At 49.2% G+C, this 27,754-nt stretch overlaps 1 protein-coding gene across 3 annotated transcripts in view; it reads left to right on the top strand.

Moving 5' to 3' along the window:
- Positions 1-27,754, top strand: part of SUGCT (succinyl-CoA:glutarate-CoA transferase) — a 1,636,615-nt gene that overhangs the window by 97,240 nt on the left and 1,511,621 nt on the right. The window lies entirely within an intron of this gene.

Raw genomic sequence — 27,754 nt, 5'->3', positions numbered from 1 at the left:
ACGACCCTGGAGTGGGAAGGAAGAAACAAGAGAAAAGGTATATCATATATAGGATCATTAATGCGATACATTAGAATAATACAGGTAAGGTACGACTTACTCAAGCGAGCCCTACACTGATTAATTATCTTAATTAGCTTGAGTGGAGGCACAGCTGTGGAACACCCTCTCTTAGCACGATACTTACCAAGCTCCCTTCCTTTAGTGTTAAGAAAAGGGTGTTACATTATTATTGTCACGATCCGGGTATCTGGACGCCATTTCTTACCCATCAGATGCCTCCTAAGGCTGGCTCAGCGCTCCAGGACCGGATCCCATCTGTTATCCTGATGTGTACATTCCTGTATCCTCTCCTGTCACTCTGGGACGCTGTCACAGTAAACGCCATATTACACCTGGCATGGCGTCTCCCGCAGCCTCCGCCGCCGTCCCTGAACTTCTGCATGCAGAGTGTCTGAGTGGCGATTACGTCAGCCGCGGCCTCCGCTGTGTCCGCGTGGTTGGATGTGCATCTGTCAGCCTGGCGCCTCCTGTCTCCGGTGGCCGGCGCCGCCATTACTGTTTTCATTACCACATGGATTACAAACCAAACTTCCCTCCAAGTGTCTGCATGGGCGCAGCCATCTTGGATTCTGTCAGCTGATCATTTCCACCAATCTGTTCTCAGTATTGATAATCTGCATAATTGCCTAGCCAATCCCTTCCTTGCTGCAGGTATAAATACACTGTGCCTGAGCAAGGAAGGCGTCGGTGCTTTGGTTGTCAAACCTAGTTCCTGTTTGTCTCTCTCCTGTGATTGTCTTCCAGGTTCCAGCTCCTGTCTCAAGACTTCCACCATAGAGACCCGCACCAGCATTCCACCTGCGGTGTAGCCTGACTCTCCAATCCATTGTGGATTCATCTGTTTCCAGCTACAACATTACCTGCTTCCAGCTCAGCTTCCAGCAGAGTACAGCTTCCCTTAAAGAGCCGGTGTCCTTTCTACACTTTACCACTCTCCACCGGTATTATTATTTCTCCGCTCTCAAGTTCTACATTTCAGTTCATATTTCATCGCTCCCAAGTTCATTTATTATTTAACTGGTTCCAGCCAGTATCCACTCCGTGCTAACAACAGTCTGGTTCCAGCCAGTATCCACAGCAGCTGTTTTATCTTCAGCAACCCAGCTTTTCCTGGAACACCAGCTGGCACAATCCTGGGTTATCTCCATTGCTACAGTCGGGCCTGGTAAGGACTTTCCATCTAGAAGATCATAAGAACTATCTCACACTACCAGTGCCCTGTGGCTCCTGCCATCCTGTAGTACCCAGGAACTGTATTTATTCTTTGCTGACTTTTACGTTTTCTTTTACTGCTGCTGTGTTGCGGAGTTGTCATAATAAACATCATTGACTTTTATCCAAGTTGTCGTGGTCACGCCTTCGGGCAGTTATTATTCATGTTACTTACATGTCCAGGGGTCTGATACAACCTCCCAGGTTCCGGTACATCTCAGCCCCTACAACTGAGGCTGCCTCCCGTCAGCTCAGGCCCTCAGTTGTGACAGTAAGCACTGACCTAATGAATCCAGCCGGAGACCAGGATCAAGCGGCCAGGCCGATGCAAGAACTGGCAGCCCGACTAGAACATCAGGAGGCTGCACAGGGCCACATCATCCGCTGTCTCCAGGATCTCTCTACTCGGCTGGATGGGATTCAGACAACTCTCCGTGGATCAGGCGCGTCTGGTGCGTCAACCACAGTGACTCCAGCTATAACCCCACCCACCTTACCCATTTCTGCTCCACGTCTTCATCTTCCAACGCCAGCAAAATTTGACGGATCTCCAAGATTCTGCAGGGGATTTCTCAACCAGTGTGAGATTCAGTTTGAGCTACAACCTGGCAATTTTCCCAGTGACCGTACAAAAATTGCCTACATTATTTCTCTTCTCAGTGGCTCAGCCCTTGATTGGGCATCACCGTTATGGGAGAGGTCCGACACCCTGCTATCTTCCTACACTGCCTTCGTGTCAACATTCAGGCGCATCTTCGACGAGCCAGGCCGGGTAACCTCAGCTTCATCCGAGATTCTCCGTTTATGCCAGGGGTCACGTACTGTAGGACAATATCTGGTACAGTTCCAGATCCTGGCATCCGAACTGGCATGGAACGACGAGGCCCTGTATGCTGCATTCTGGCATGGCTTATCTGAGCGTATTAAAGATGAGTTAGCTACCAGAGACTTACCTTCTAAGTTAGATGAGCTAATCTCACTCTGCACGAAAGTTGATTTACGTTTCAGAGAGAGAGCAACTGAGCGTGGAAGATCATCTGCTCCAAAATCTTCTGCTCCTCCTCCTCGTCAACTGTCACCATCTAAAGATGAGCCCATGCAACTTGGCCGTTCCCGTTTAACTCCTGCTGAGCGCCGAAGACGTCTCTCCGAGTTTCTCTGTCTCTATTGTGCAGCTCCATCTCACACCATTAATGCCTGTGCCAAACGTCCGGGAAACTCCAAATCCTAGCTCGCCAAGGAGAGGGCCGGCTAGGAGTAATGATCTCCTCTCCATCTCCTCAAGATTGTAATCTCCCAGTCTCGCTTCAAGTTGCTCAACGTTATCGGAACGTCATTGCCCTCCTTGATTCCGGAGCAGCTGGGAACTTTATTACCGAAGCCTATGTTAAACGGTGGTCCCTACCCACCGAGAGACTTCCTTCGTCCATTTCTTTAACTGCCGTGGATGGCAGCAAAATTTTTGATGCAGTTATTTCTTTAAGGACTCTACCAGTTCGTCTGAGAGTGGGAGTTCTTCATTCCGAACTTATTTCTTTTTTAGTGATTCCAAGAGCCACACATCCTGTGGTCCTGGGCCTTCCATGGCTCCGTCTTCACAATCCTACAATTGATTGGACGACTACGCAAATCCTGGCATGGGGTTCCTCCTGTGCTGAGACATGTTTGTTTAAAGTATTGCCTGTCTGTTCTTCCTCCCCCAGGTCGTCTGATGTTCCACCTCCTCCATATCAAGATTTCACGGATGTGTTCAGTAAAGCTTCTGCTGATATCCTTCCTCCTCATAGAGAATGGGACTGTCCGATTGATCTCGTTCCAGGGAAGGTTCCACCTCGAGGCCGAACTTATCCGTTGTCTCTGCCTGAGACGCATTCTATGGAGGAATATATTAAAGAGAACCTAGCAAAGGGGTTCATTCGACCTTCTTCTTCTCCAGCCGGCGCAGGCTTCTTTTTTGTAAAAAAGAAAGATGGTGGTCTGCGGCCGTGCATCGACTACAGAGGTTTGAACGACATTACCATCAAGAACCGTTATCCTTTACCCCTGATTACTGAGCTCTTTGACAGAGTTAGCGGAGCTACCATCTTTACAAAGCTGGACTTGCGAGGTGCATACAATCTCATCCGGATCCGTGAGGGTGACGAGTGGAAGACCGCCTTTAACACCCGTGACGGACATTATGAGTACCTCGTCATGCCCTTCGGATTGAGCAATGCTCCAGCTGTCTTCCAGCATTTTGTCAATGAGATCTTCAGAGACATTCTATACCGTCATGTCGTGGTCTATCTAGACGATATCCTCATTTTTGCCAACGATTTAGAGGAACATCGTTTTTGGGTTAAAGAGGTTCTGTCCCGTCTCCGTGTCAATCATCTCTATTGCAAATTAGAAAAATGCGTCTTTGAAGTCAAGTCCATTCCGTTTCTAGGGTACATTGTGTCCGGTTCCGGACTAGAGATGGATCCTGAGAAACTACAAGCAATCCAAAATTGGCCGGTACCCTTAACCCTCAAAGGGGTCCAGAGGTTCTTAGGGTTCGCCAACTATTACCGAAAGTTTATACGAGACTTTTCCACCATTGTGGCGCCTATTACTGCTTTCACTAAGAAGGGTGCTAACCCGTCCAAGTGGTCTGAAGAAGCCATGCAAGCATTTCATCTTTTAAAACAAAGGTTCATCTCTGCGCCTGTTCTGAAACAGCCTGACATCGACTCTCCTTTCATCTTAGAGGTGGATGCCTCCTCCGTTGGAGTAGGAGCGGTGTTATCTCAGAGGGCTAAATATGGCCATTTACACCCTTGCAGTTTCTTCTCCCGGAAGTTCTCCCCAGCTGAGCGCAACTATGCCATTGGCGACCAGGAGTTGCTAGCCATCAAGCTCGCTCTAGAAGAGTGGAGGTATCTGTTGGAGGGAGCTTCTCATTCAATCACCATACTTACAGACCACCAGAACCTTTTATACCTGAAGGGCGCACAATGTCTCAACCCTCGTCAGACCAGATGGGCACTTTTCTTTTCCAGGTTCGACTTTAAACTCCTGTTCTGTCCGGGCTCTCAGAATCGCAAGGCCGATGCCCTTTCCCGCTCATGGGAGCAAGAAAATGAGTCAGAGTCTTCAGACAAGCATCCTATTATAAATCCGTTGGCATTCTCCACGGTAGGGATGGACTCTACGCCCCCATCAGGGAAAAGTTTTGTGAAGCCGATGCTAAGGAAGAAGCTCATGCATTGGGCCCATGCTTCCCATTTTGCCGGACATACAGGTATCCAAAAAACCCTGGAGTTTATCTCTAGGTCCTATTGGTGGCCAACTCTGAAAAAGGACGTCTTGGAGTTTATTGCATCTTGCCCAAAGTGTGCCCAACATAAAGTATCCCGCCAGTCGCCTGCGGGGCAACTGGTTCCACTATCCGTTCCCCGTCGACCATGGACCCACTTGTCGATGGATTTCATTACAGACTTACCCATGTGCAACAAGTTCAATACCATCTGGGTGGTAGTTGACCGGTTCACCAAGATGGCACACTTCATTCCTCTCACCGGTCTTCCGTCAGCTTCCAAGTTGGCTCAAGTATTCATACAAGAGATCTTCCGACTCCACGGTCTTCCTGAAGAAATTATCTCAGATCGAGGAGTTCAATTCACAGCCAAATTCTGGCGAAGTTTATGTCAAGTCCTCCAAGTCAAGCTAAAGTTTTCCACGGCTTACCATCCTCAGACCAATGGTCAAACCGAGAGGGTGAATCAGGACTTGGAGGCCTTCCTCCGCATCTATGTGTCCTCCTCTCAAGATGACTGGGTTCAATTACTTCCCTGGGCCGAGTTCTGTCATAACAACCAGTATCATTCTTCATCTGCTTCAACACCATTCTTCACTAACTTTGGATTCCACCCTAAAGTCCCTGAGTTCCAACCGCTTCCAGCAACTTCTGTTCCCGCAGTGGATATCACCTTGCATCAGTTTGCCAATATCTGGAAGAGCGTACGATCAGCTCTGCTCAAGGCATCGTTCAGGTACAAGAAGTTTGCGGATAAGAAGCGTCGAGCAGTTCCTGCTCTCAAGGTGGGTGATCGGGTATGGTTATCCACGAAGAATTTGAGGTTAAGAGTTCCCAGTATGAAGTTTGCACCTCGCTATATCGGTCCTTTCAAGATTGAACAAGTCATCAATCCTGTTGCTTACAGACTCCAGTTGCCTCCCTTCTTAAAAATACCCAGGACATTCCATGTTTCCCTGTTGAAACCGCTGATCTTGAATTGGTTTCATTCCTCACTTCCTCCAACTCCGAAAGTCCAAACTCAACGAGGCGTTGAGTATGAAGTGGCCAAGATCCTGGACTCACGTCACCGTTACGGTCAACTACAATATCTTATTGACTGGAAGGGTTATGGTCCTGAGGAACGTTCATGGACCAATGCTTCTGATGTCCATGCTCCTGCCTTGGTCCGAAGATTCCATTCCAAGTTTCCTCAAAAGCCAAAGAAGTGTCCTGGGGCCACTCCTAAAGGGGGGGGTGCTGTCACGATCCGGGTATCTGGACGCCATTTCTTACCCATCAGATGCCTCCTAAGGCTGGCTCAGCGCTCCAGGACCGGATCCCATCTGTTATCCTGATGTGTACATTCCTGTATCCTCTCCTGTCACTCTGGGACGCTGTCACAGTAAACGCCATATTACACCTGGCATGGCGTCTCCCGCAGCCTCCGCCGCCGTCCCTGAACTTCTGCATGCAGAGTGTCTGAGTGGCGATTACGTCAGCCGCGGCCTCCGCTGTGTCCGCGTGGTTGGATGTGCATCTGTCAGCCTGGCGCCTCCTGTCTCCGGTGGCCGGCGCCGCCATTACTGTTTTCATTACCACATGGATTACAAACCAAACTTCCCTCCAAGTGTCTGCATGGGCGCAGCCATCTTGGATTCTGTCAGCTGATCATTTCCACCAATCTGTTCTCAGTATTGATAATCTGCATAATTGCCTAGCCAATCCCTTCCTTGCTGCAGGTATAAATACACTGTGCCTGAGCAAGGAAGGCGTCAGTGCTTTGGTTGTCAAACCTAGTTCCTGTTTGTCTCTCTCCTGTGATTGTCTTCCAGGTTCCAGCTCCTGTCTCAAGACTTCCACCATAGAGACCCGCACCAGCATTCCACCTGCGGTGTAGCCTGACTCTCCAATCCATTGTGGATTCATCTGTTTCCAGCTACAACATTACCTGCTTCCAGCTCAGCTTCCAGCAGAGTACAGCTTCCCTTAAAGGGCCGGTGTCCTTTCTACACTTTACCACTCTCCACCGGTATTATTATTTCTCCGCTCTCAAGTTCTACATTTCAGTTCATATTTCATCGCTCCCAAGTTCATTTATTATTTAACTGGTTCCAGCCAGTATCCACTCCGTGCTAACAACAGTCTGGTTCCAGCCAGTATCCACAGCAGCTGTTTTATCTTCAGCAACCCAGCTTTTCCTGGAACACCAGCTGGCACAATCCTGGGTTATCTCCATTGCTACAGTCGGGCCTGGTAAGGACTTTCCATCTAGAAGATCATAAGAACTATCTCACACTACCAGTGCCCTGTGGCTCCTGCCATCCTGTAGTACCCAGGAACTGTATTTATTCTTTGCTGACTTTTACGTTTTCTTTTACTGCTGCTGTGTTGCGGAGTTGTCATAATAAACATCATTGACTTTTATCCAAGTTGTCGTGGTCACGCCTTCGGGCAGTTATTATTCATGTTACTTACATGTCCAGGGGTCTGATACAACCTCCCAGGTTCCGGTACATCTCAGCCCCTACAACTGAGGCTGCCTCCCGTCAGCTCAGGCCCTCAGTTGTGACAATTATACGTCAGCAGTGGACATATAGCAGCAGCGTATATCGTCACCTGAATGACTGATGGACAGGACACTACCACTGGTCTGCACAACACAGCACCACTTTATACAGCTACACTGGATATATGACAGCAGAGAACACCAGCACTGTGACTGGCTGGACTGATGCAGCACAATACACTGACTACACTGGACTGGACAGCACAACACAGCACAAGACTCGCCACCCCACTTTCCCGCCCCCACACAGACACTGAACACTGAGGACACTTCCTCTCAATACACTCTCCGAGACTAGAGTGAAAATGGCCACGATGCGCGGCTCCTTATATGGAAACCAAATCCCGCGAGAATCCGACAGCGGGATGATGACGTTTTGCCGCGTTCGGGTTTCCGAGACAGGCGGGAAAACCCGAGCCTGGCTCGGATCCGGACTCGGAAGGCAAAGTCTAATGTTCATAACTTTCAGTGTGGAGGCACCAGCGATGAACGATGCTCGGCCCCGCGCTCATTCATCGATGGTGCCCCGTCGCTTATGCATGCAGGCCAATATGGACGATCTCGTCCATATTTGCCTGCACTGCTATGGAGCCGGGTGATGGGGGGAGTGAAGAAACTCACTCCCCCCGTCACTGCGCCCCCGCCGCCAGGGGTCACCCGAGGCCGTATCTGCCATCGGGCAGCTCGGCGGCGGATCGACAAATGTGTAGGGCCCATAACACCTGTTTCAAGAATTGGATACAAACTATCTAACCGTATGTGCTTCTGCATGAAAGCTTCATTTGTTGCTCTATAACAGAATAGAAAAATAACAGCTGCTTAAAAACAGAATACAAAATATCCATTCTGAGAGATCTCTCTATATATTGAAAAAGGATACTATGTATATGCTGAGCATTGTATAAAAGGACTTTTTTCTTGGATGTATAGGGTGTTTTTTTGTGCACATGTAAAAACAATGTATGTTTAATAGCAGATTATGTATAACTATGCTTTATTAGCAATTAATAATTGAGTAGTATTGAAAGTGTAATGTGGGATGTCATCTAAGGATTAATATAAAAGTTACTACTAATTTTGACCAACTGGAAGATATTGAGAAAGTATTTCTTTCTTTTTTATTGATATTTTATATGGAAAATGAAATAAATAGAAATAAAAAATAAGGATACAGAATTCTTTTTTTTTTTTATATATTGCTGCTTGCCAGCGCTTTTTGTTTATTCTTTTTTTTCTGTTTTCATTTATGAGGTGACCAGATAATGGTTTGCTTAGATCAACGAAGGGCAGGTACTTTTGTAGTGAGGGATGCTTTTTGCAGTCGGTGGCGATCACTGTATTATACCAGAATTGTTTATTTGTGCTGTAACTTTAATTATGTAGGGACACAGGAAGGTTATATTTTATTTTGTTAAAACTCCTAAAAAGAGAGTTTGTTAAGAAAAAAATGCACAGGCACAGCATCTGATGTTAGGGCTAGTAAATGATATAATTGTAGACCTGTCTAATCTATCTTCAGAGATAATAAACACTACTGTATATGGCAGTATATGTCCAGGGTTGCTTTCATTATAATCCTTGCTCTTAAGGGCCGTATTCACTGCACGATTTGGGGAAAGATGTGTGCTGAGCGGTTCGCTCAGCACACATCTCTCCCCCCGCTCAGCACAGCGCTATGTGTGCTGAGCATGCGGGGGGAGACGGGGGGCCGCTCAGGCCAATCTAGCACCAGCGATAGCGATGCACGGGGCTGCGCATCACTATCGCTGGGAGGGGTACACACGGAGTGATCGCTGCTTAAAATCTAAGCAATCTAGTCAGATTGCTTAGATTTTAAGCAGCGATGGCGCCGTGAGTACTCCCCTTTACTGTACACCATGGTTCAGAATTCTGTGTTCTTTATAGCCACTGGCAAGTCATATTACACACTTTATCATTTCAAGAACTAATGCCACATTTTTGGCACAAATAAGGATTTTTATTGCTGCATGTAGTTTGTGCTAGTTTCCATAAAATTATGCTGGGGTTATACCGTGGATGTTGTACTGCATGTTATCAAAATAGTTATAAAGTGTACCTTGTACCTGAGACATTTTAAAAATATAATTACCTATACTGTACAAAGTATTAGAAAAAAAATCTAAGAACATTATTTATAGTAAAGGAACAAAACAAATGATGCTGTATAAAGTTTGTGGGAGAAGTGCTGGTAATAAAGGTGTGGGTAAAATTAAATTGCAGGGGGTTTCACTATCTCTTCATTTGGACTTATATTAGCTTGGGCAGAATTAGAGCAGCTCAAGGGCATCCATAAAATATCACTTGTACTTAGTATGGCAGAATCAGCAGTTCCTCTGGTGGGGTTGAGAGTGAGACTGCTGCTACTGAGTCTCATTAAGGCATGTGCCTCCCCTCTTATCCACTGTGTCACTGACCTGGGTTTGGCAGTGTTGAGAACTCAGGGGTTCTTCCGATGATAGGGAAGAGGAACCACAGCATGGCCGGATGTAGGTTTTCCTCATGCAGAACTTAGCCGTTGTAACCGACGTGTAATGCTAAAGAATTAGTTGTGGCCAAGGCTTGGGGGCGATGCTGAAGTACACAGAAGAATGAAGAACTTGTGAGCGATGTTGAAGAAATGAATGAAGATTTGAGAACGATGTTGAAGCACACAGAAGAATGAAGAACTTGTGAGCGATGCTGAAGAGATGAATGAAGATTTGAGAACGATGTTGAAGCACACAGAAGAATGAAGAACTTGTGAGCGATGCTGAAGAAATGAATGAGGATTTGAGAACGATGTTGAAGCACACAGAAGAATGAACAGCTTGTGAGTGATGCTGAAGAAATAAATGAGGATTTGAGATTCCGTGTAACTCTGGAAGTTTGGGAGGCGTTCCACTTAGGGATACCCTGTAATACTGGAAGCACAGGAGGTGTCCCTCTGAGAGATACACTGTAACGCTGGTAACGCAGAGAATGTCCCACTGAGTGATACACTGTAACGCTGGTAGCACAGGGAAGGTTCCACTGAGTGATACACTGTAACGCTGGTAGCACGAGGAAGGTTCCACTGAGAGATACTCTGTAACGCTGGTAGCACGAGGAAGGTTCCACTGAGAGATCCTCTGTAACGCTGGTAGCACAGGGAATGTCCCACTGAAAGATACTCTGTAACACTGGTAGCACAGGGAATGTCCCACTGAAAGATACTCTGCAATGCTGGAACACAGGAGACGTTCAGCTTGAGAACACGCTGAACGCTGCTAGCACTGGTGATCATTGGAAAAGACGATACTCAGGCGCCGGGGCTCTGTACGGCGTCTGCCTTTGAACTTCCCGCCCTCTCCCGATTGGCGGAAGGGGCCGATGACGTCACCCGCTCACCACGCTCTCGTGGATGCCGTGCGCAATGGCGGCGCCCACACCCCGGGAACCCGCCGGAGGCAGCGCCAGCAAGCCGCGACGACCTGGAGCCCACCGGGGGCGACGACCGCCGGGAGACCCAGCGCACCCGGAGCGGTAAGCGTGGCAGCCGCAGCGCCGCGAGTGTGACAGTAACCCCTCCTCTAAGAAATGCCCCTGGACACTTTCCTGGTTTCGTTGGATGTTTACAATGAAAGATCCGGACTAGTCGGGGAGCAGTGACTTCAGAAGCTTTGACCCATCTCCTCTCCTCATGGAAAGAATTTGGTACCTGAAAGTGGGAAGGCAATCCCAATTTGCAGACAACAGGGTTCAGGACTTGCAAAACCGGGTAAGGACCGATGAACCTCGGAGCAAACTTCATAGCGGGTACTCTTAAACTAAGATTGCGGGTAGAGAGCCATACCCTGTCACCAACTTTGTATTGAGGAGCTGCTCGACGTTTTCTATCCGCAAAAAATTTGTAGCGGCCAGAGATTTTCTTGAGATTTGCATGAACCCTACTCCAGATTTGACTGAAGTTCCGGAGAGTGGAAGCTGCAGCAGGAACATCCTCCGAAGGAAAAATTGGTAATTCTGGGACTCGTGGATAGAATCCGTAATTAATGAAGAATGGGGACTCACCAGTGGAAGAGTGGTACAGATGATTATGGGCAAACTCGGCCCAGGGTAACAGTTCCACCCAATCGTCCTGTGAAGGAGAGAGATAAACGTGGAGAAAAGTCTCTAAATCTTGATTGACACGTTCAGTTTGCCCATTGGTTTGTGGATGGTAAGCAGATGAGAACTTGAGTTTTATTTGTAAGGCTGAGCAGAGGACCCTCCAAAATCTTGCAGTGAACTGTACCCCTCGATCAGAGACTATCTCCCGAGGTAACCCGTGCAGGCGGAAGTGTTCACGAATAAATAGTAAAGCCAACTTGGGAGCCGTTGGTAAACCGGTCAACGGAACAAAATGTGCCATTTTTGAAAAGTGGTCAATAATCACCCAGATGGTATTGTAACCCTTGGAGAGGGGTAATTCGGTAATAAAGTCCATAGAAATATGGGTCCAGGGTTTCTTAGGAATGGACAGTGGACGAAGCAACCCCGCAGGAGGCAGACGAAGAGTTTTGTGCTGAGCACATTGAGGACATGAATTGACATAATCTTGTATATCCTTCTTCATGGTGTCCCACCAATATGACCTTCATAGAAATTCACACATTTTTTGAACTCCAGGATGACCGGAAAACTTGGAGATATGAGCCCAATGCAGTAACTGGTCGAAATTCAACTGGTACAGACATTCTCCCAGGAGGAGGACCCAGAGAGGTGGGAGCTGCTGAAATAGAGACTGGACTGAGAATTAAACTCTTTTCAAAGGAATTCTCCTCATCCGAGGCCGTTAAAGAACGAGACAGAGCATCAGCCTTAGCGTTTAGAGTCCCGGCCCGGTACTTAATAACGAACGAGAACCGAGTGAAGAAGAGCGCCCATCTAGCTTGATGGGGATTCAAGCACTGGGCCGTTTTGATATACAACAAGTTCTTGTGATCGGTGTAAATAGTAATTAGGTGTTTAGCACCTTCCAATAAGTACCTCCATTCTTCAAGGGCAGATTTTATTGCTAAAAGTTCCTGATCTCCAATGGTGTAGTTTCGTTCAGCTGGAGAGAACTTACGAGAATGGAAACCACATGGATGTAACTTCCCATCAGAAGAGTACTGTGAAAGGACGGCACCGATGCCTACTGAGGAAGCATCGACTTCCAAGAAGAATGGTTTTGAGAAATTCGGTTGTTGGAGTACCGGAGCAGACATAAAGGCTGATTTCAACCGGGCAAACGCTTCTACAGCTTCGGAAGACCAAAGACTTGGATCAGACCCCTTTTTGGTAAGGGCAGTAATGGGTGCAACGATGGTAGAAAATCCCTTAATGAATTTCCGGTAGTAATTTGCAAAGCCCAGGAATCTTTGTACCGCTTTCAAGGAGAGAGGCTGAGTCCAGTCCCGAATGGCAGTGAGTTTTTCCGGATCCATGCGAAGCTCCGTACCCGAGATGACATAACCGAGGAACGGAATCGAAGGGACCTCAAAGATACATTTGGAAATCTTGACGTAGAGACGATTCCTTCGTAAGCGAAGAAGTACTTCTTTGACCTGTACTCTGCTCTGCAAGATTCTTAGAAAATATCAGAATGTCATCCAAGTACACCACTACGCTTTGGTATAACATATCTCGGAAGATTTCATTTACAAATCCCTGAAAAACGTCAGGGGCATTGCTGAGGCCAAACGGCATTACCAGATATTCGTAATGCCCGTCCCTGGTATTGAAGGCCGTCTTCCATTCGTCCCCCTGTCGGATACGTATCAGATTATAGGCTCCTCTTAAGTCGAGCTTAGTGAAGACGTGGGCTCCACGAACCCTATCAAATAGCTCAGTAATTAGCGGCAAAGGGTATTTGTTCTTAACGGTGATATCGTTTAAGCCACGATAATCAAAACATGGTCTTAACCCCCCATCCTTCTTCTTCACGAAAAAGAAACCTGCTCCAGCCGGGGAGGTAGAGGGGCGAATGAATCCTTTCAGTAGATTAGATTTGATATAGTCCGACATAGCTTGGGTCTCGGGTAATGATAAGGGATATGTGCGTCCCCAGGGTGGCATTTTCCCTGGGATAAGCTCAATGGGACAGTCCCAGGGTCTATGGGGTGGTAACTGATCGGCCGCCTGTTCCGAGAACACATCTGTGAACTCCCGATAGGCCTCCGGAATGAGCTCCTCATCCGACTTGGAAGATGCACGGAGCGGGTAAACAGGAGTGAGACAACTAGAGTGACAAAATGAACTCCAGGACAATATTTGTGACGACTTCCAGTCGACGTGAGGGTTGTGAATTTTAAGCCAAGATAGACCAAGAACAAGATCGTGAGGCATCTCCGGAATTACTAGAAACTCCAAATGTTCTTGATGCAGAGCTCCGACCTGCAGCTTGATTGGCTCTGTGCGACTTGTAATAAGACCATTAGATATTTTGGTACCATTGATGGCAGTCAACGTTATAGATCGTTTGACAGACTGTAACTGTAAACCCGGACTCTGAAAACAAAAAAGAGAAACAAAATTTCCTGCAGCCCCAGAGTCCAGCAGGGCCTTAACAGGTTTGGCTATAGACTGAGAAAACAGAGACACGGAGAGTAAACAATCCACTGTCTGAGAAGATTTAGATGTAACCCCTAACTTGACTCCTCCGGTACAAGCTAGGCCTGCCCGTTTCCCGGACGGGACTTGCAGAACTTGATAAAGTGATCCGCGGCTCCACAGTAGAGGCAGAGTTTACCCTCACGACGGCGCTGTCGTTCCTCCAGGGACAGACGGGATCGGTTGATTTGCATGGGTTCGTCCGGACTCGGGGTAACTGTTTGCTTAGGCGGGAGAAGCCGGAATCTGGATCGATCCGACCGACTACGTTCGCCACCTCGTTCCTGCATGTGAAGATCCACCTTGACACAGAGTGAGATCAACTCTTCTAAAGGATCCGTCAGATCCCTAGTGACCAGCTCGTCCTTCAGACGGTCAGAGAGCCCGTTCCAGAAAGCGGCCCTAAGAGCATCATTATTCCAGCGTAGTTCTGAGGCAATGGTCTGGAAGTGAACCACATACTGTCCCACAGAACGGGAGCCTTGACGGACTCGGAGCAGGTCCGAGGAAGCAGCGGTTGTTCTGCCGGGCTCATCAAAAATCCTTCGGAATGACGAGATGAAATTAGTGTAACTGGAAACCAATGGGTCAGATCGTTCCCACAACGGAGACACCCAATCCAACGCTGAACCTTCAAGCAAGGAAATAATGTATGCCACTTTGGACCGATCCGTGGGGAAATTGTGTGAGAGAAGTTCAAAATGCACCTCGCATTGGTTGAGAAAACCACAGCAATTCTTTGGATTCCCATTATAGCGAGAGGGAGTGGGAAGCTGAAGGCGTGACCTGGTTCCAGACGAGGATTGAACATTACTGGAGATGACTACTGGAGCGGGTACTGGAGCAGGAGCCGGAACTACTGCAGCCAGGGAGGCCTGAATGTGATCCAGCCGGCCGGATAATTCCTGGAGATACTGCATCACCTGGCTCTGTGCCGCCTCCTGACTCTGAACTCGGGAAGCCAAGTTTTGGATGGCGTTTGACATTGGGTTCCGATCCCCCGGGTCCATGTGGCCTGAGTATACTGTCACTGACCTGGGTTGGGAGTGTTGAGAACTCGGGGTTCTTCCGATGATAGGGAAGAGGAACCACAGCTGGGCCGGAGCAGGGATGGCCGGATGTAGGTTTTCCTCATGCAGAACTTAGCCGTTGTAACCATTGTAATGCTAAAGAATTAGTTGTGGCCAAGGCTTGGGGGCGATGCTGAAGTAGACAGAAGAATGAAGAACTTGTGAGCGATGTTGAAGAAATGAATGAAGATTTGAGAACGATGTTGAAGCACACAGAAGAATGAAGAACTTGTGAGCGATGCTGAAGAGATGAATGAAAATTTGAGAACGATGTTGAAGCACACAGAAGAATGAAGAACTTGTGAGCGATGCTGAAGAAATGAATGAGGATTTGAGAATGATGTTGAAGCACACAGACGAATGAAGAACTTGTGAGTGATGCTGAAGAAATAAATGAGGATTTGAGATTCAGTGTAACTCTGGAAGTTTGGGAGGCGTTCCACTTAGGGATACCCTGTAATACTGGAAGCACAGGAGGTGTCCCTCTGAGAGATACACTGTAACGCTGATAACGCAGAGAATGTCCCACTGAGTGATACACTGTAACGCTGGTAGCACAGGGAAGGTTCCACTGAGTGATACACTGTAACGCTGGTAGCACGGGGAAGGTTCCACTGAGTGATACACTGTAACGCTGGTAGCACAGGGAATGTTCCACTGAAAGATACTCTGTAACGCTGGTAGCACAGGGAATGTCCCACTGAAAGATACTCTGCAATGCTGGAACACAGGAGACGTTCAGCTTGAGAACACGCTGAACGCTGCTAGCACTGGTGATCATTGGAAAAGACGATACTCAGGCGCCGGGGCTCTGTACGGCGTCTGCCTTTGAACTTCCCGCTCACCACACTCTCGTGGATGCCGGGCGCAATGGCGGCGCCCACACCCCGGGAACCCGCCGGAGGCAGCGCCAGCAAGACGTGACGACTCGGAGCCCACCGGGGGCGACGACCGCCGGGAGACCCAGCGCACCCGGAGCGGTAAGCGCGGCAGCCGCAGCGCCACGAGTGTGACACACTGAATCTATACAACTAATGAAAGGAGGACAGTCAGGGGAAGGTGGCAATTTTATTTAATCTTCGGGGTCCATGGTCTCCACAGGGTTAACCTTGGATATGGCTTGTGGAGACCAGGACTGGCACCGAGCAGCAAAGCTTGTGAGTCTCCTAGGATGCACTGGGCTCCTTTCCCTTCATACCACACCCCCATGCTCAGGCACTTGATCATTTTTATTTTTCCTTTGAGCAATCAGCACCTATCAGTCCAGGGGATGCCAGCGCTGATGCTCCAACACCCCCACCAGGCTGCAACACCATGACTGGGTAGGTGATTTTGGCGGGACCCCTGGCAATCCCCTCCACTAGTAGAGGCACAGGGGCACCCAGGACTGCATCCGGATTACTGGGGGACAGGTAAGGTGGGATCCACGTATAGTGCAGTCCATTATGCTGATGTGCTCCAGGACGCTTCAGTGTTCCCACAGCTGCACTAGACCACCAGGGCAGAAATGTACACTGACGCTGGGGACACTTGTTGGCCTGGAGTACTGGTGGTGACATTCAGCATAGGGGAGGTCAGGGCTTCCACAGTGGCCCATCCCCCAGCTCACTGTGCCATTCCACTGCGGTCTTCCTGCCCTGGGCTGCTCCTCTCTCATCCTTCTTCACATAGAGATGCTGGGCAGCTATTTCTGAGCTCTGCAGGTCTCCAGGAGTGGTGGGCTGAATCTCCCTGTATACATGTACCACATAGCAGGTTATACTAAGCGCTGTATACTACCAGCCTTATCCACAGAGCTGTGTAGTGGATATCAGTTAAATTGTATATTGGTTTCTCTCTCTTTCACTATACATGATCATTGCTTTCCCTTTTGTGTGTTTTTGATTGAATTTGCCACACTTTACTGTATATTGTATTTTTGTGAGCATATTGTCAGAAACGGGTGTCGTACGGTATGCCGGCGCTCGGGCTCCCGGCGACCAGCATATCGGCGCCGGGAGCCCGACCGCCGGCATACCGACAGCGTGGCGAGCGCAAAGGAGCCCCTTGTGGGCTCGCCACGCGGGCCACACTATTTTATTCTCCCCCACGTGGGAGAATAGTTGTCGGTATGCCGGGTGTCGGGATTCCGGCGCCGGTATACTGTGCGCCGGGATCCCGACATTCGGCATACAGAAGACCACCCGTCAGATACTGTCCCTGTTGCACACTGCACATTGCCATTTTGTGTGTATACATTCCTGCAGTTATATCTAACAAAAGTAAGACCAAGCAGATGGAGTCACCCACTATGGTAGCATGTAATACCTGTAACATGGAGGTTTTACTTCAGGATTTATCACAGGATGGTCAGTGCACTGTATCTCTGTAATTCTGTACTTCTCTTTATCAGACTCTCCACATCTCTTCAAAACTAAAAATGGGCTCTCAAGATCCACTCCTTAATCAAACCCTGCCATCTCTCATCCTAACCCTCTGTTCCATGCTCACTGTCTACAAGTTTTGATTTTAGTTGTCGGGAAGCAGCTGCCTCCGGTGTCTGAGTGTTTTGTTCCATCAGTAAACAGAATATCACATATCACAATTTTTTCTTCTTCAGGGGACTAATACCCCTTTCACACCACACAAATATCCCGGTATCGACCCGGGTTGACATGGGTCGGTGTGTGGTGTGAAAGCGCCATAGCCGAAATCCCGAGTCACCTGACTTGGCTATTCAACCCGGGAATAAAGCAGTGTTATTCCCGGGTTGAATACCGGGTCAGTGGCAACATAAACGGGCTCGACCCGGGACCCGTTCACTACAACTGGGAGAGGCGGTGCAGAGATGATCTCATCTCCCAGCTCCGCCTCCATCCCCTTCCCGGCTGCTGGCTCTGCCCCCCGCCGCTATGGCAACCCGCCCGGCATATTGCCGTGTCGGGGAAGCCAGCAGCAGCGTCCAATGCCAGATCCCACCCGGGAAGGACCCGTTTCCAATTCCTGGGTGGGATCCGGCATTGGCGGTGTGAAAGGGGTATAAGAGGCCTGTAGCTGCCGGTAGCCCTGACCAGCAGTAAGTTTTCCTGTAGACCAGAATGCTGTTTCTCAAAATGGTTGGGCTCAGGTGAATACTCATTGCTGGTGTTGGCAGGGAGAGGGGACATAATTTAAATATATAAGTGGGGAGGACAAATGGCACATCTTAAATATATATATATATATAGGTTGCCGCAGGTGGCTTAATGTAATTAAATATGTAAGGGGAGCGCAGGTGGCTTAAAGTAATTGAAACACACATTAATTATATAGTAATCAGGGCTGTAACTAGACTTTTTGGTGTCCTGTGCCAGAAATAGAATTGCCCCCCCATTTTTCCAATAGGGACATTAGGCTCATGCCCTCGTGGGGAAAGGACATGACAATTCTGATCCCAGAGAAAGCCCATGCTATGATACCCCTTCCCACATTTGAAACAACATTCATGCACTTAACTTTAGAGCTCATTGTTATTTAGTTACAATAGCACATTTCAGTAAACTGCCATACCCAGGATTCAAACTGATTGAGCCATTTGATCCTGCATAAAAACTATGAGATTTCTGTTACGTCCTAGAGGATGCTGGGGTCCATATTAGTACCATGGGTATAGACGGGTGCACCAGGAGCCATTGGCACTTTAAGAGTTTAATAGTGTGGGCTGGCTCCTCCCTCTATGCCCCTCCTACCAGACTCAGTTTAGAAAATGTGCCCGGAGGAGCCGGTCACAGCTAGGGGAGCTCTACAGAGCTTTCTTGGTAAAAGTTTATCTTAGAGTTTGTTTTTTTACAGGAGGCTGCTGGCAACAGCCTGCCTGCATCGAGGGACTGAGGGGTGGAGCAGTGTCCGCCCTGCGGGGTCTAAGCCACTGACTCCGCTGACTGGACATTGAGCTCCAGAGGGGACAGATCACGCCCCGCCACAGGGGAACGCTCACCCCGGCAGCCAGCCGCCACCCCCTTACAGAGCTGAAAGTGGTGAGTGACGGTACTGCGGTGCGGCGCTGTGAGGTGCGCCCTGAGCCAGCACCTGACCCTACACTGACCATTTCCAGCCTGTCGGGGTCCGCGGATCTCAGCTAGCAAACAAATCCTCAGGCCAGTATAATCTCACAGGAGCGGGAAGACAGCGCCATTAAGGGGGCGGAGCTTCTCCTCAGAGCGGACCCAGCAGCGTTCAGCGCCATTTTCCTGCCTGCAGCTCACTGCCAGTGGATGAACAGGTCCCTCCAGAGCACCTCCTGCTATCTGTACGGTACCAGGGGGTTGTAGAAGGGAAGGGAGGCTGTGTAAAGGCTGTGTCACCTATTAAGGGACACAGTCAGCGCTGGTCTGGGGTCTCCCTATACCTATAATAGCGCTGTGTGTGTGTTGGCTCCAATCTCTGTGTCTCTCTGCCATTCTTGGGGGGGAAACTCTGTCTACCCAGTACCCTGTGTGTTTGTGGGGTGTTTGGTGTGTATGTGACAGCATGTATAGGGACACTGTTTCATATGCTGCAGAGGATTTATCTTCCCAGGAAGACTCCATACCATGTAATCAGGATTGCACTGTTGTAGCGCAGATTCCAGCTAGAGAGCCAGAATGGTTAGTCTCTCTGAGGGCGATTATTTCTCAGATTTCATATAGGGTTGCTAGGTCTGAGCATGCCATTCAAGTTCTGCAATCCTCTATGGCTGTATGGTCTGATACTGCTTCCTCGGGGTCCCCTGCGGTACATTCTCACAAACATGCACTTGCCAATCTTATGCAGGATGACACGGACACCGATTCTGACACTGCAGACGGTGACGGGGATGTGTTGAGGGGGGCGGCATCACTTGCTAAGGGGGTGCAGTTGATGATTGAAGCTGTAAGGGATGTGTTACACATTACTGACAAAGCTCCTGAGCAGGTAGAGGAGGCCTTTTTCACAGACAATAAAAAGCCCGCCCTCACCTTCCCGGCATTCAAAGAATTAAATGATATCTTTGAAAAAGCCTGGTAAAATCCGGAAAAGAAATTCCAGATCCCTAAGAGGGTCTTGGTTGCTTTTCCCTTCCCAGTGGAAGATAGGAAAAAATGGGAGTCCCTGCCGATAGTCGACGCCTCTGTCTCTAGGCTGTCCAAACAGGTGGTGCTGCCAGTCACGGGATCCACCGTGTTGAAAGACCCGGCAGATCGAAAGGTGGATGCTACGCTAAAATCCATTTACACGGCTTCAGGGGCTATATTGCGGCCTACTATAGCCTGTGCTTGGATTGCAAAAGCTATTGCCAGGTGATCAATCACTCTGCAGGAGGAATCGACTACGCTGGATAAAGGTGACGTTGATTTATTTTTACGTAATATTCAGGATTCTTCAGGGTTCCTGGTAGATTCCATGAAGGACCTGGGCTCCATGGCTACGGGGTCTCCTCCATGTCCGTCTCGGCTCGCAGGGGTCTCTGGCTGCGCCAATGGTCTGCAGACGTGGAATCCAGGAAAAGTGTGGAGGGTCTACCTTATACAGGTCAGGCTCTGTTTGGGGAGGCGCTAGATGCGTGGATTGCCACGGCTACAGCGGGTAAGTCTCCTTTTCTCCCCTCAGCTGCACTGGCTACGAAGAAGCCTTTTACACCAGCCACGTCACAGTCCTTTCTGCCCGCGAGGCCTAGAAAGAACAAGCCTTCAAACACCTTCTTCAGAGGTGGTCGTGCTAAAGGAAAGACGCCTGCTCCCGCTGGCTCCCACAACCAGAAGCCTGCTTCTGATACCCCAAAGTCCTCTGCATGATGGTGGACAGCTAGGCCTGGAGGAAGGTCAGGTGGGGGCAAGACTCCGGCATTTCAGCCACGTCTGGGTGTCGTCGGGCCTGGACCCCTGGGTACTGGATATAGTGTCCAGAGGGTAAAGGCTGGAGGTACAAGATCTTCCGCCTCACCGTTTCTTCAAGTCAGGCTTGCCAGCTCTACTGGCAGACAGAACAATTCTTCTGGAAGCTATCCAAAAATTGGTGGTGTCCAGGGTCATTGTTCCAGTTCTACCTCATCAGTGGAACAAAGGTTACTATTCTAACCTTTTCGTGGTACCGAAGCCGGATGGTTCAGTACGGCCAATTCTGAACTTAAAATTCTTCTGGAAGCTATCCAAAAATTGGTGGTGTCCAGGGTCATTGTTCCAGTTCTACCTCATCAGTGGAACAAAGGTTACTATTCTAACCTTTTCGTGGTACCGAAGCCGGATGGTTCAGTACGGCCAATTCTGAACTTAAAATCTTTGAACCCTTACCTCAGGGAGTTCAAATTCAAAATGGAGTCTCTGAGAGCTGTCATCTCAGGTCTGATAGAGGGGGAGTTCCTGGTGTCCCTGGACATCAAGGACGCGTACCTCCACATTCCCATCTGGTCTACGCATCCGGCATATCTCCAGTTTGCACTGTTGAACGATCACTATCAGTTTCAGGCACTGCCGTTTGGCCTCTCCACAGCACCGAGGGTCTTCACCAAGGTGATGGCGGAGATGATGGTTCTCCTGCGCAAGCAGGGGGTGAACATAATTCCGTATCTGGACCATCTTCTGATCAAGGCGTCATCCAGGGAGAAGTTGTTGCGATCCATTGCTCTCACGACACATCTGCTCAAGGAGCACTGTTGGATCCTGAACCTTCCAAAGTCTCATCTGGAGCCGACAAGTAGGCTGTCTTTCCTGGGAATGATCCTAGACACGGAAGTGCAGAGGGTGTTTCTGCCGGTGGAGAAAGCATTGGTGATTCAATCAATGGTCCGGGATGTCTTAAAGCCTACCCGGGTCTCGGTTCATCAGTGCATCTGGGGAAGATGGTTGCCTCCTACGAGGCTCTACAATACAGAAGGTTTCATGCTCGATCCTTTCAGCTGGATCTCTTGGACCAGTGGTCGGGATCTCACACATGCACCAGAGGATCCGTCTGTCTCCAAAAGCCAGGATTTCGCTCCTCTGGTGGATACAACTGCCTCACCTTCTGGACGGCCGAAGGTTCGGAGTTCAGGACTTGATCCTTCTAACCACAGATGCAAGTCTAAGAGGTTGGGGAGCAGTCGCTCAGGGGAAAACCTTCCAAGGACGGTGGTCAGATCAAGAATCCCTTCTCCCAATAAACATTCTGGGGCTAAGAGCCATGTACAACGGCCTTCTGCAAGCAGCACACCTTCTACAGGATCGGGCTGTTCAGGTGCAGTCGGACAACGTGACCACAGTGGCCTACATAAACCAACAAGGTGGAATGAAGAGCAGGGCTGCCATGTCAGAGGTGTCAAAAATCCTCCTCTGGGCAGAAAGGCACGCGGTGGCGATGTCAGCAATCTTCATATTGGGTGTAGACAACTGGGAAGCAGACTTCCTCAGCAGACACGATCTCCATCCAGGAGAGTGGGGCCTCCATCTGGAGGTGTTCGTGGAGGTAACCGGTTGGTGGGGGGTTCCTCACATAGACATGATGGCCTCCCACCTCAACAAGAAGCTGCAGAGGTACTGTTCCAGGTCGAGAGACCCTCAGGCAGTGGCGGTGGATGCACTGCTAACACCGTGGGTGTTCACGTTACTGTATGTGTTCCCTCCACTTCCTCTGATACCAAAGGTTCTTCAACTGGTAAAAGAACAAAGGTTCTGGCAATCCTCATTGCTCCGGACTGGCCAAGGAGGGCTTGATACGTGGATCTACTGGATCTTCTGCTGGAAGATCCAAGGCCGTTACCTCTTCGGGAGGATCTGCTACTGCAGGGGCCGTTCGCTTATCAAGACTTACCACAGCTACGTTTGACGGCATGGCGATTAAACACCAGATCTTAGCTCGGAAGGGTATCCCGAGTGAGGTCATTCCTACCCTGATCCAGGCTAGGTAGGGGTAACGTCTAAACATTACCATTGCATTTGGAAAAAATATGTTTCTTGGTGTGAGTCCAAGAAGTTTCCTGCGGTGGAGTTTCAACTTGGAGGTTTTCTCCTTTTCCTGCAAGCAGGGGTGGATATGGGACTGAGATTGGGCCCCATCAAGGTCCAGATCTCTGCTTTGTCCATCTTCTTCCAAAAACAATTGGCTGTCCTCCCTGAGGTTCAGACCTTTTTGAAAGGGGTTCTGCACATCCAGCCTCCCTTTGTGGCGCCAACGGCACCCTGGGATCTTGATGTGCTGTTGCAGTTCCTGTAATCTGCTTGGTTTGAGCATCTACAGGAGGCTTATCTCAAGTTTCTCAGGTGGAAGACGGTAACTTTGTTGGCCTTGGCTTCTGCACGATGCGTGTCGGAATAGGGGGCTTTGTCTTGTCAAAGCCCCTATCTGATCTTCCATGAAGACAGCGCGGAACTTAGGACTCGTCCATAGTTCCTGCCTAAGGTTGTACCGGCTTTCCATATCAACCAACCTTTTGTGATGCCAGTGGCTACTGACTCCTCAATTGCTTCAAAGGCCTTAGATATAGTGTGGACTTTGAAGATTTATGTGTAGAGGACGGCTCGTCATAGGATATCTGTCTCTCTGTTTGTCCTCTATGATCCCAAGAAAATTGTGTGTCCTGCAGTCGATTTCACGCTGGATCAGGTTCACTATCCAGCATGCTTATTCCACGGCAGGATTGCCGTGTTCGAGATCTGTAAAGGCCTACTCTACTCATAAAGTGGGCTCTTCCTGGGTGGCTGCCCAGGGTGTGTCGGCTGTACAACTCTGCCGAGCAGCTACTTGGTCTGGGTCGAACACGTTTGCCAAGTTTTACAAGTTTGATACTTTGGCCTCTGATGACCTCAAGTTTGGTCAAGCAGTATTGCAGGAGCCTCCGCACTCTCCCTCCAGTACTGGGAGCTTTGGTACATCCCCATGGTACTAATATGGACCTCAGCATCCTCTAGGACGTAAGAGAAAATAGGATTTTGGTTACCTACCGGTAAATCCTTTTCTCGTAGTCCGTAGAGGATGCTGGGCGCCCGCCCAGCGCTGCCTTTTCCTGCATTGGTTTCATAGTTTTGTACTGCCTGGTTCCTAGGTAAGTTCTGCGATTTTTCTGTTTCAGCTGTTGCTGAGTTGTTCCGGCATGTTAGCCGGTTTTCTTGTTGTGTGTGCTGGTATGAATCTCGCCACTATCTGTGTAATTCCTTCTCTTGAAGTATGTTGTCTCCTTGGGCACAGTTTCTAGCCTGAGTCTGGTAGGAGGGGCATAGAGGGAGGAGCCAGCCCACACTATTAAACTCTTAAAGTGCCAATGGCTCCTGGTGGACCCGTCTATACCCATGGTAGTAATATGGACCCCAGCATCCTCTACAGACTACGAGAAAAGGATTTACTGGTAGGTAACCAAAATCCTATTTTCTCATACTTCCTAGAGGATGCTGGTCCCGCTTCAAGAACCATGGGGTATAGACGGGATCCGCAGGAGACATGGGCACTTTAAGACTTTAAGACTTTAAAAGGGGTGTGAACTGGCTCCTCCCTCTATGCCCCTCCTCCAGACTCCAGTTTAGAATCTGTGCCCAGTGAGACTAGTTGCACACTGGGGAGCTCTCCAGAGTTTCTCAGAAAAAGACTTGTTAGGTTTATTATTTTCAGGGAGAACTGCTGGCAACAGTCTCCCTGCATCATGGGACTTAGGGGAGACAAGCAGACCTACTTCTGTGAGTTTCAAGGCTCTGCTTCTTAGGCTACAGGACACCATTAGCTCCTGAGGGTCTGAACGCTAGGTACGCCTAGATGCTCGTTCCCGGAGCCCGCCGTCACCCCCCTTGCAGAGCCAGAAGTCAGAAGACGGGTGAGTAGAAGAAGATCAGAAGACTTCAGTGACAGCTTTGAGGTACCCCACTGCGGCCGCGCTGCGCGCCATGCTCCCACACACAGCGGCACTACAGGGTGCAAGGCGCGGGGGTGGGGGGGGGCGCCCTGGGCAGCATGTAAATCCTCAATGTGACCTGTCAAAAGTAGTTTTTAAGTGCCTAGGCACTGAATCCGGTCCCCTGCCAGTATAAATATTTAAAAGAATAGTGGGGCTGAAGCGCGCCATTGAAGGGGCGTGGCTTAGCCCTCACAGCTCTCACTAGCGCCATTTTCTCTACACAGAGCTGCAGAGACGCTGGCCTTCCTCTCCGCTGCTGTACAAGTAACGGTGCAAAAAAAAGGGGGGGAGGCACAGTATATTTGGTGCTATTTAATGTAATATAAAGCGCTAACAGGTCTGGGACTTTATATAAAAGTGTTCAGAACCGGGATATGCGCTGGGTTGTGAGCTGGCAAACTCCCTCTGTGTTTCTCTGACAGGCTTTACTGTGGGTCTGTCCCCTATATGCCCAGTGTGTTTGTGTGTGTCAGTGCACGTGTGTCGACATGTCTGAGGCAGAGTGCTCTTCCCAGGAGGAGACTGGATTAGGGAACGAAACGGCTGTGGGAGTGACCCTGTCGGCACCGCCGACTCCTGATTGGGTAGATGGTCTGAGTGCTTTGAATGCGAATGTGGCTCGGTTGAATAAAAGATTGGATAAATCTGCGTCTCAAACCAGGCATGGAAAAAATCCATAGAGGATGTGTTGTCCCAGGTTCAGACCCCTTCGCGGTCACAAAAGCGTTCATTTACCCAGATAGCAGATACAGATACCGACACGGACTCTGACTCCAGTGTCGACTATAGTGATGCCAGATTAAATCCAAAACTGGCTAAGAGCATTCAGTACATAATTGTGGTGATAAAAGACGTATTACATATCACGGAGGACCCTGCTATTCCTGATACAAGGGTCTGTATGTTTAAAGGAAAGAAACCTGAGTTAATGTTTCCTCCCTCTCATGAACTGAACACGCTTTTTGAACAGGTCTGAGAAAATCCTGACAAGAAGTTTCAGATTCCCAAGAGAATTCCGGTGGCATATCCGTTCCCCTCGGGGGATAGGGAAAAGTGGGAGTCACCCCCCACTGTGGACAAAGCTTTATCACGGCTGTCCAAAAAGGTGGCGCTGCCGTCCCCTGAAACGGCAGCCCTAAAGGAACCTGCGGATCGTAAGCAGGAAAATACTTTGAAATCCATTTATGTCACTACGGGTACGCTGCTCAGACCTGCCGTGGCTTCGGCATGGGTAAGTAGCGCTATTGAAAAATGGGCAGATAACTATTATCTGATATAGATACCCTGGACAGGGATAGCGTTCTTTTGACACTGGGTCATATCAGGAATGCTGCAGCCTATCTAATGGAAGCTGCGAGGGATATTGGCCTTTTGGGATCAAGGGCCAATGCCATGGCATTCTCTGCCAGGAGAGCATTGTGGATTCATCAATGGAATGCTGATGCGGACTCTAAGAAGGCTATGGAGTCTCTGCCGTATAAAGGTGGTGTCTTGTTTGGTGACGGCCTCACTGACCTGGTATCTACGGCTACCGCGGGTAAGTCATAATTTTTACCTTATGTTCCTGCACAATAAAAGAAAACGCACCACTATCAGATTCAGTCCTTTCGTCCCAATAAATACAAAAAAGGCAAGGGGACTTCCTTCCTTACTTCTAGAGGAAGAGGAAAGGGAAAAAGGTCACCGGCTGTGGCAAGTTCCCAAGAGCAGAAGTCCTCCCCGGCTGCTGCCATATCCACCGCATGACGCTGGGGCTCCTCTGAGGGAGTCAGCACCGGTGGGGGCACGTCTCAAACTCTTCAGTCAATTCTGGGCTCGTTCGGCCCTAGACCCATGGGTTTTGGAAATAGCGTTCCAGGGTTACCAACTAGAGTTTCAAGACGTTCACCCTCGCCGATTTTTCAAATCGGCCTTACCAGCTTCCCTTCAGGACAGGGAGGTAGTATGCGAAGCAATACAAAAATTGTGTCTAAATCAGGTCATTGTCAGGGTTCCCCTGTCGCAACAGGGAGAAGGCTTTTATTCCAGCCTGTTCGTGTTCCCGAAGCCAGTCGGCTCAGTCAGACCAATCCTTAACCTCAAGTCCCTCAATTTCTACCTAAGGAAATTCAAATTCAAGATGGAATCTCTCCGGGCAGTAATCTCCAGTCTGGGGAGTTTATGGTGTCGGTAGATATAAAGGATGCCTACTTGCATGTTCCCATTTATCCTCCACATCAGGCTTATCTGAGGTTTGCAATGCAGGATTGCCATTATCAGTTTCAGACGTTGCCGTTTGGTCTGGCCATGGCTCCGAGAATTTTCACCAAAGTAATGGCGGAAATGATGGTTCTCCTGCGCAAGCAGGGAGTCACAATTATTCCGTACTTGGAAGATCTCCTGATAAAGGCGAGATCCAAGGAGCAATTACTGCAGAACATTACGCTCTCCCTGACAATTCTGCAACAACATGGTTGGCTCCTAAACTTGCCAAAATCACAGTTGGTTCCGACAACACGGCTGTCATTCTTGGGTATGATTCTGGACACAGACTTACAGAGAGTCTTTCTTCCAGTGGAAAAGGCTCTGGAAATTCAGAACATGGTCAAACAGATTCTGAAACCGGCAAGAGTGTCGATTCATGAATGCACTCGGTTGCTGGGGAAGATGGTGGCGGCCTAAGAGGCCATTCAGTTTGGCAGATTCCATGCCAGGGTGTTTCAGTGGGACCTGTTGCACAAGGGGTCCGGGTCGCACCTGCACATGCACCGGAAAATAATCCTGTCCTCAAGGACCAGAATCTCCCTCCTGTGGTGGCTGCACAGCTCTCATCTCTTAGAGGGTCGCAGGTTCGGGATTCAGGATTGGATCCTGGTGACCACGGATGCAAGTCTCCGAGGCTGGGGAGCAGTCACACAGGGGGGACATTTCCAGGGAAAATGGACAAGCCAGGAAGCTTGTCTGCACATAAACATTCTGGAATTAAGGGCCATTTACAACAGCCTTCTGCAAGCGGAACATCTTCTTCGTGGTCTGCCCGTCTTGATTCAGTCGGACAACATAACAGCAGTGTCGTACATAAACCTTCAGGGTGGAACAAAGAGCAGAGCGGCAATGACAGAGGCCACAAAGATTCTCCGCTGGGCGGAAAGACATGCAAG

The sequence above is a fragment of the Pseudophryne corroboree genome, chromosome 5 (genome assembly GCF_028390025.1).
Source record: "Pseudophryne corroboree isolate aPseCor3 chromosome 5, aPseCor3.hap2, whole genome shotgun sequence".
Lineage (NCBI taxonomy): Eukaryota > Metazoa > Chordata > Amphibia > Anura > Myobatrachidae > Pseudophryne > Pseudophryne corroboree.
The sequence above is the reverse complement of the archived record's forward strand: the minus strand, read 5'-3'. Positions and strand labels throughout refer to the sequence as shown.